The sequence below is a fragment of the Prosopis cineraria genome, unplaced genomic scaffold (genome assembly GCF_029017545.1).
Source record: "Prosopis cineraria cultivar Desert tree isolate PC_DT_omini unplaced genomic scaffold, ASM2901754v1 PC1116, whole genome shotgun sequence".
NCBI lineage: Eukaryota > Viridiplantae > Streptophyta > Magnoliopsida > Fabales > Fabaceae > Prosopis > Prosopis cineraria.
The window spans coordinates 25,833-34,312 of record NW_026556441.1 but is presented as its reverse complement, the minus strand read 5'-3'; the positions used below and the strand labels follow the sequence as shown (position 1 = coordinate 34,312).

The 8,480-nt window shown below is 32.9% G+C and overlaps 2 pseudogenes; both read right to left on the bottom strand.

Annotated features, from left to right (window-relative positions):
• Positions 1–1,399: 1,399 nt before the first annotated feature.
• On the bottom strand, positions 1,400–3,196 carry LOC129299316 (phenylacetaldehyde oxime monooxygenase CYP71AN24-like; annotated as a pseudogene).
• Positions 3,197–6,025: 2,829 nt separating this feature from the next.
• On the bottom strand, positions 6,026–8,480 carry LOC129299317 (cytochrome P450 71A1-like; annotated as a pseudogene).

Sequence of the window (8,480 nt, the reverse complement as noted above, 5' to 3'; positions counted from 1 at the left end):
ATAAGTATTTAAATATTAATATAACTCTTAAATTGAAACAAAATTTTTTATTTATAACAATTTGAATTAATATTTTAAATTTATTTTGTAAAAAATTTTGTTGGGGGTTTATCTATTTATTCAATTCAATTTTATGAGACCCAACCATCATTCTGGCTTTTTTTTTTCATCTATTGAAAAACCCTCATCAATGACACGCAAGCACGCATTTGAACTCTGAATTTTTTAAAAAAAAATTGAAGATGTCAAAATAAAAAATAATTAAGTATTTCAGTCAAATCCAAGTGACATCGCTCCGATCAATGATTAAAACTTACAAGTTTGCTTTTGGCCAAACTTACAAGTGGGAAAAGGAAAAACAATAAATACACCACACACGCAAAGGTTAAAAATGTCGAAATATTATATATGAAAAACCGTTATTGAAAAGCTTTCAATTTAAGGCTTCTAGCTAGGATTTCCAACTTACTGTATGAGAACTAAAGCATTTTTTCAGTCATCTTATATATATATATATATTCAAGATTTTAAATTCTCATTATCTGCATTATTTAGTTCCAAAATGTAATTTTCCCTAATACAAAGCAAGAGTTAGTAGAATGTCTTCAAAAAAAATAATATATATGACTATATATATATATACACACTTTTCTTATTCATATGTGTAAGACACTTTCAATTATTTTATCAATTTTAAAAAAATTTAACTTTTTTATATTTTAAAAATGATATATACTTTATTTTATCCTTCACTTTAAATAATAATATAATTACAGTAAATACTTTCATGCTAATCAAGAAAAGATAAAATTAAAAAATAGTAATTAATTATTACAATATGTTATATATTTTGGATAAAAAATTACTTCTAAAAGATATATTATCTTACAAATAGGACTAAAGGGAGTAAATAATTATATTATTATAAGCCACTTTTTAAGATGAATTTTTTTTAAAAAAAATGACTAATGAAATCTCAAATAGTCTTCATAGTCTTCATTTTACATAATTTCTTACATTATTTTCAATTATAACTCACACAAGTTTTTTTATGTTCCTTGTAGAAGTCATTCTGTAAAATCTATGTAACAACTAATAGTTATTATAATAGTGCCCTTCGCATAAATTAATATTTTTGAGTTGTTATAGTGGGAAGAGGAGTTGTGACAGAGGATGATCATGAATTTAATTTATATTTAATTAAGAATATTTGTGGAAATTAAAATGAAGTAATTTAAAAAAACTAATTCTAACTTTTTTTTTTTACCTTCCATAAATTAGTTAAGCGTAAAATATAAATGAAAAGGAAGAGAGCATAATTAATCGCAAAAATACACCAGAATATATAATTTGTTGCAGCATGCAAGAGCCACATTTATTTAGTCAAAGGTGAAAACGATCAGGAGACGAGATCAAGTTTAGGGCAATTAAAAGGGGTATATGGAACTGGTTGAAGCTGAAGAGGAAGCTTCATGGCAGCAAGCATGCCCTTTGTTTCACTGATGTCTATGTCCTTTCCAGATGAATCAGTTGTTCCATTATCAGGAACCTTCCAATCAAACCAATGTAAGAGACTTGCAACTGTATACTCACTGATTTTGTAACTGCAAATAGGATTCCAGGACACGCTCTTCTTCCAAAGCCGAAGGGAATTAGCTCAAAGTCTTGGCCCTTGAAATCAACCTTACTTTTCTCAAACCTCTCTGGTATGAACACTTTCAGGCCTCTCCCAAACATCAGGATCTCTCTGAATCGCCCATGCATTCACACTAACTTTTGTTTTAGGTGGAATATCATACCCTCCTAGTTTCACACTGATGCTATTAGTTTGCCTTGCCAGAAGAAGAGGACCAGGTGGATTCAGTCTCATAGTTTCCTTCACAACACATTTCAAGTAGCTCATCTGATTCACATCATTTTCTTCTATTTCTGGTTTGTTGTTTCCCACAACTCTTCTCACCTCTTCCTTGACTTTCTTCATCTTCTCTGGATTCCTCATCAGTTCTGCCATAACCCATTCTATAACAGTTGAAGTAGTTTCCCATCCCCCTGCAATCATATCCTGATGATTTTTTAAATGAATTATGTGTTAGCTCACTCATATACGTTATGTTTTATGATTAAGTGTGTGTGTGTGTGTGTGTGTGTCTGTACCAGTATCAGTGTCTTGATGTTAAGTAAAGAGAGGACAACGTTAGGCCTATCATCCTCTTGTTGAAGTTGAAGCATGCAATCTACAAAGTCCTTATTCTCAATATTCATTTCCTCGTTGTTATGTTGTTGTTTCTTACCTGCTTAACCGCTTCGCCCCTTTACTTACCGCTTTACTGTTAACTAAACAGAGTCTTTATCACCTCCTGTTAAGGAGCAATAGACGGAATTAGTGATAGCTGTACCAATTAGATGAAGGAAGCAAGGGTGAAGTGAAAAACTCTCTTTGTCGATGATAGCTTCCAATTCTCTAAAGTTGGCCTTCATTTTGGGAATAAGTCCTGTTACATAATCTATCCACCACAGTGAAGAAAAGAAATCTCCAAAACTGAATTCTCAAAAAATGATGCATCAAGTCCAATGTTAACTCTTCAATCCTGCTGCTTTTACCATCTAGGGTGTCATACGTGTGCCCAAAAACACATCTACAAAGTACGTTGCCTGAGGTTGCAACAAGCATCTTAATCAGAGTCACTGGTACATTCTTCATGCAGGCTTCACGAATCTTGTCAACCAAGTTTGCAACTTCCTCTTCTCTGATGAGTTGAAAGGATCTCGCCTTTTTTGAGTTCAAGAATTCAACAACGGAGATATTCCTTTTGTATTTCCAATCTTCACCAGAGGGTGAAAAACCAGCGTTCTTGCCTCCATAGTAAAAGATTTTTCCAACTGTCATTGAGAAACGAGAAGAGAAAATGACGTCGTTGGTCGTGGTCATTTCTCTGACAAGATTTGCAGAAGAAACCACCACAGTGGGGATTTGACCAAAGTGCAGACCATACTTCTGTGAGATAGATCTCAAAGAGATTTGAGGGAGTGTTCCTATGACCTGATAAAGATTGCCAATAATGGGTAATTCAGGAGGAGATGGAGGCAGATTAAGCGTATTGCTTCTTGTGCTTATGAGCTTAAACAAAATGATGGTGAAGATGAGGCACCACAATATAGAGAGGCAAATGTTTTGATTCAGTAATTCCAAAGCCATTGATGCTTTCATGAACTGTGTTTTGTTTGATATCAAATGGAAGCACCCACCCTTATTTATATAGGTTTAGGAAGGATTCTATTCTCATTATAACTCTTAATTGGTGTAGCATTTTATGCAAGATCCGATGCATTTTCAATGACCAATATTTAATGCAAGATTTGATGCACCTATCAACTTTCCAACTTTTAGCTAACATCTACCACGTTCAGAAAGGTTCTAGACAATGGACTCAAGAAAATGGACCTAAATATGAATCATGGTCCATGCAAAATAGTGGATGGACGTGATACTTCAATTTTGGGCAAAAAATCAAGTTTAACTTGTGACATAACAAGTTTGAATTCTTAAAGTTTTTCATAATTGGTCAAAATTATATACAATAAGAAGAAAAAATCGCAAAGACAAAGTCACCAACCAAAAAGAGTTAAACAAGTTTATAATTGGTCATTGAAAATTCTCTATGTATACTAAATCAGAGCTGAAAAAGTTGAATATATAGGAAAACAAGATCTTACCGAAAAAAGTCAATATTTGAATAAATTTTCAATGGTTTGATAGTAAATTTATCCTAAAACTTTGATTCCTCTTTATATTTGTGAGTATACAATAAAATGAAAAGAACAATCATTCAAGAAATAGAATGAATTGGAATGAGATGGAGTGAAACAAAATGAAACCTTTCATTTTTTGTAAGTCTTACCAAAGGAATAAATGATTTTATTTAATAATTATTATAAAATTAATTAATTTAAATTAGATATAGCTATGTTTTTTTAATATTAGGGTGAGAGATGGTGAAAGTGAGAGGGTGAGAAGAATGAATGTAATTTTACAATAATGTCATTCATATAACATCATTCTATCCTTGACCCTCCAAATAGGGGGCAAGAGAAAACAGATTTAGGAGAGTATGGAAAGTAATTCCAAGCCATTTTACTCCCTTCTTTTTTCAAAAAAAAAAAATCTTCTCAAAACTTTTAGCTATCCCAACCCCAAAAACACTACCTAAGCCAGGAGTATATGTGTCATGCTCTTTCGCTATAACTACTACTGTTTTATTTTATCATATTAATTCCAAGAATTAAACACACAAACAATTAAGAAGTCTTTAATTCTCTTCATATTCTTGAATGTAAGGTCTAAATATTACCTCAATAATATTAAAAATGATTAAAAGCAACTAGCCTTCTTACGTGTACCATCATTTAAAAGTAATTAGTCTTCTTAGGAGATTGTAGAAATCTTTTTATACGTTGACATAATATAAGATGTCTATTTGTATGGTTTATTCATGACCTTCTATGTTTTTTTTTAAGTGCTTTTCACAAATTTCTACAAGTCCTGATTTAACATTATAATTCTACATGAAAATACTTGCTATTATTACTCCTAATTCAACACATTTATAGCAATGGGCATCCCATAGGCTTATCACCATAAATGTGTTTGATTTCATGATTTCAGACACATGAAATCAAACACGAGAAAAAATTTAATTAATAATTAATTAATTTGATTTCATTTAATGTGTCGCACAAATATTTATGGTGATAGTTTGGTTTTAGGACCGTAACCATAATGTTATATTGCTTAATTTATTTACTTGCTATTAAATCTAATATTATCATAGTTTTAATAAACTATGGTAAAAAATGTGTCATTAAAACTTTGTTTTGTATTAATGATAGCAACGTCAATAGTGGAGAGCTTACATGCAAACGGATTCAGTTTGGGTGCTAAGTGCAAAGATGAGCTCATCCACAAAACACATAGTTTTAATAAAAGAAGAAACAATCTTGGCCATTCATTATATTTTAATTTTAACCTTTTAATCTTAGTCAATCATTTTATTTACTATTTTTTTTCACTTCAAGAAACCTCTGGGATTCCCTTCCCAGCTCCTCCCAAACCAGTTTGGTTTGTTGGCTTAGCCACCATGATTTTTCCAATCTCATGGGTGATTTCTTTCTTAACCACCTCTTTCTCCATTATCAACAGCAAGGCTTGGAGCTCATCTTTTCTGATTGATGGCGTGGTGGTACTTAGACTAGATGTGAATTTTTTTTCTTTTTGCTTTGGTTAATATTCTCTAATCTCAAAGAACAAAGAGGTTTTTCAATTTTTAGACCTGCAGGCCCTGGCGCCTCGTTGAATTTTGACCAAATTAAGGAAATGAATTGTATTTCAGTAAATTAGCCTAGGAAAAAGTAAAAAGAAAAATCTCGCTCCATCGAGATCGCGTTTAGAGTAAGTGTTTTTTTTAAGCTTGTTGGCAATGACAAATATTCTGCTAATTTAATATTTCAGAGCAAGCTTTTGGATTTGCAGATATGGTCATATTTCAAACCTTGTCTCATGTGGAGCCCACTTCATCAAGCTTGCCTCCATTCTCGTTTGTTTTTGCTAGACAAGCACAAGCTTTTGGATGAGCAGTAAAGGGAGAAGCAATGCCCGAACCCCTTACGAGTGAGCAGCAAAGGGATAGGAGAAACCTGAACAAGCTGATGCAAATTTATTATTTTTCAAAGGAGCCCTGGATGACATCATTTTAGTGAGTTAATAGCTAAATCTCCTATCCTTTTTACGGTGATGAGCTACTCCTGCTCATCTTTACGCTTAGCATTGACAATGTATTTCATGTAAACACGCTTTAAAAAGTTGAGACGGAAATTTTGAAGCGCATATAAAAGCGTGAGTAGAAAGTTCTTTAAAACATTTATACGCATCAAATTACAATACAACTCATGATTAAATTACTCTTCTATCGCAAGAAGATGCTCAAACACACTAGAATATACAATTTATTGCAGCAGGCAATAGCATGACTTATTTATAGAAAAGTAAGAACGATTCAGACAAGAGATCATCAGGTTTTAGGGTATGGGTCATTGGTTGAAGATGGAGAGGAAGCTTCATGAAAGAAAGGATGCCATTGGTCTCAATGATATCTATGTCCTTTGCAAATGTCTCTGTTCCATCATCAGGCAGCTTCCAGTCAAACCAATACAAGAGATTCACAAGTGTATATTCAATTGATGCAACCGAAAATAAGATTCCAGGACACACTCTTCTTCCAAAACCAAAAGGTATCAACTCAAAGTCTCGGCCTTTGAAATCCACCTCACTGTTCTCAAATCTCTCTAGTGTGAACTCTTCAGGCATCTCCCAAGCATCAGGATCTCTCTGAATCGCCCATGCATTAACAATCACTCTTGTGTTTTTGGTGGAATATTATACCCTCCTGGTTTCACATTGCTATTAGTTTGCCTTGCAAGAAGAATAGGACCAGGTGGATGAAGTCTCATAGTTTCCTTCACAACACATCTCAAGTAGCTCATCTGATTCACGCCATTTTCTTCTATTTTTGATTTGTTCCCCACAACTCTTCGAATCTCTTCTTGAGCTTTCTTCATTTTCCCAGGATGTCTCATCAGTTCTGCCATAACCCATTCTATAACTGTTGAAGTAGTCTCCATTCCCCCTGCAATCATTCCCTGCGATTTTTTTTTTCAATGCTTGTGTTAGTCCTCTCACATGTAAGTACATGGTTTACCATGAAATGTGGGTGTCAGTGTTAGAGCAGGAAACAGGTAGGCCTAAACTTTATGAGCCCAAGTCAAAAGCTTTTTATTTTAAAATTTGTCATTTTTTTAAGTGTTACCCTTTGATCAGGTTTAAGGTTGGGCAAAGAAGCCCCTTTTTTAATTTTTTTTAAATTTATTTTTTTATATTATAATATCACATATTCATTCTCTAAAACACAAAGTATAATATTTTAAAATAAAAAATAAGTAATTTAAAGCCTAATTTAAAAGTCTAAATTTAACCTAAAAATTTAAATCATTTCAATTTTTAAGGTTTAAAACAAATACAGCTTAAACAAGTAACTTAGAGTTCAAGTCTGTTTTTCAAGACTTAAATAGGCCAGGCTTAAAAGATTATATGAAAATATTTCAATTTTCAAAGACCAAACCTGAAAAAGAAATTAAATGGATGGCTAAAGCATACCTTTAATTTGGTTCTCTAACTTTATGCGAGTTTTCAATTTAGTTTTTTAATTTTATAAGGTATATTTTTAATCTTTTAATCCAAATACCTTTAGTCTCAAATGACTTTTTTTTTTTAGCCAACCATTGTTATTTAAAAAATAAATAAATATAATAAGTCAACATTTGAAAATGTTTTATTAATATTTAAAAGTTTAATGTAAAATTTTTTTGTAATGAAACTAACGGTGTTAGAATTAAAAGATTATAAATATACTTTATAAAATTAAAAAAAAATAATGTAAAATTAAAAAAGTAAAAGTATCCATTAACCTAAGTGCATGCATGTGTGAAAGAGGTGTGGTGTGTGATCTACGTACATGTACACACCAGAGTCATTCTCTTGATGCTAGGGAGAGGCCAACTCAGGCATATCATCGTCTCGTTGAAGGGGAAGCAAAATATTGGCAAAGTCTTTATTCTTAGCATTTCTTTTCTCATCACTCTTGTGTTGCCCAATTTCTTGGTTGATAAAAGCATCCAATTCTCTGAAAGTGGCCTTGATTCTGGGTAGAAAACCCATTAACAACATCCATCCACCACAGTGAGGGGAAAAAAATCCCCAAAGCTGAACTCTCTGAAATGATGCAACATTTCCATGACTAAATCCCCAAACCTGTTATTGCTTTCACCATCTAGGGTTTCAGACTTGTGCCCAAAAACACATCTGCAATGTATATTTCCTGAGGTTTCAACAAGCATCTTAATCAGATTCACTGATACATTCTTCAAGCACGCTTCACGAATCTTGTTAAACAAATCTGAAACTTCCTCTTCTCTGATGAATTGAAAAGAACTCACCTTTTTCGAGCTTAGGAATTCAACAACGGAGATTTTTCTTTTGTATCTCCAATCTTCTCCATAGGGTTCAAAACTAATGTCCTTGCATCCATAGAAACAGATGCTGCTACCGTCTTTGAGGAACGAGAAGAGAAAACGATGTCGTTGGTTGTGGCCATTTCTCTGACAATATTTGCAGAAGAAACCACCAGAGTTGGAATTTGACCAAAGTGCAGCAACATAAGAGGGCCATACTTATGTCAGAGACATCTCAAAGAACGATGCGAGTTTGTTCCTATCTGATGAAGATTGCCAATGATGGGTAACTTGGGAGGAGAAGGAGGAAGATTACTGGATTTGCTTCTTGTTCCTGTGAGCTTAGACGCAATGATGGTGAAGACGAAGCACCACAAGACAAAGAGGTTAAGGTTTTGATTAATTAGTTCCACGGCCAT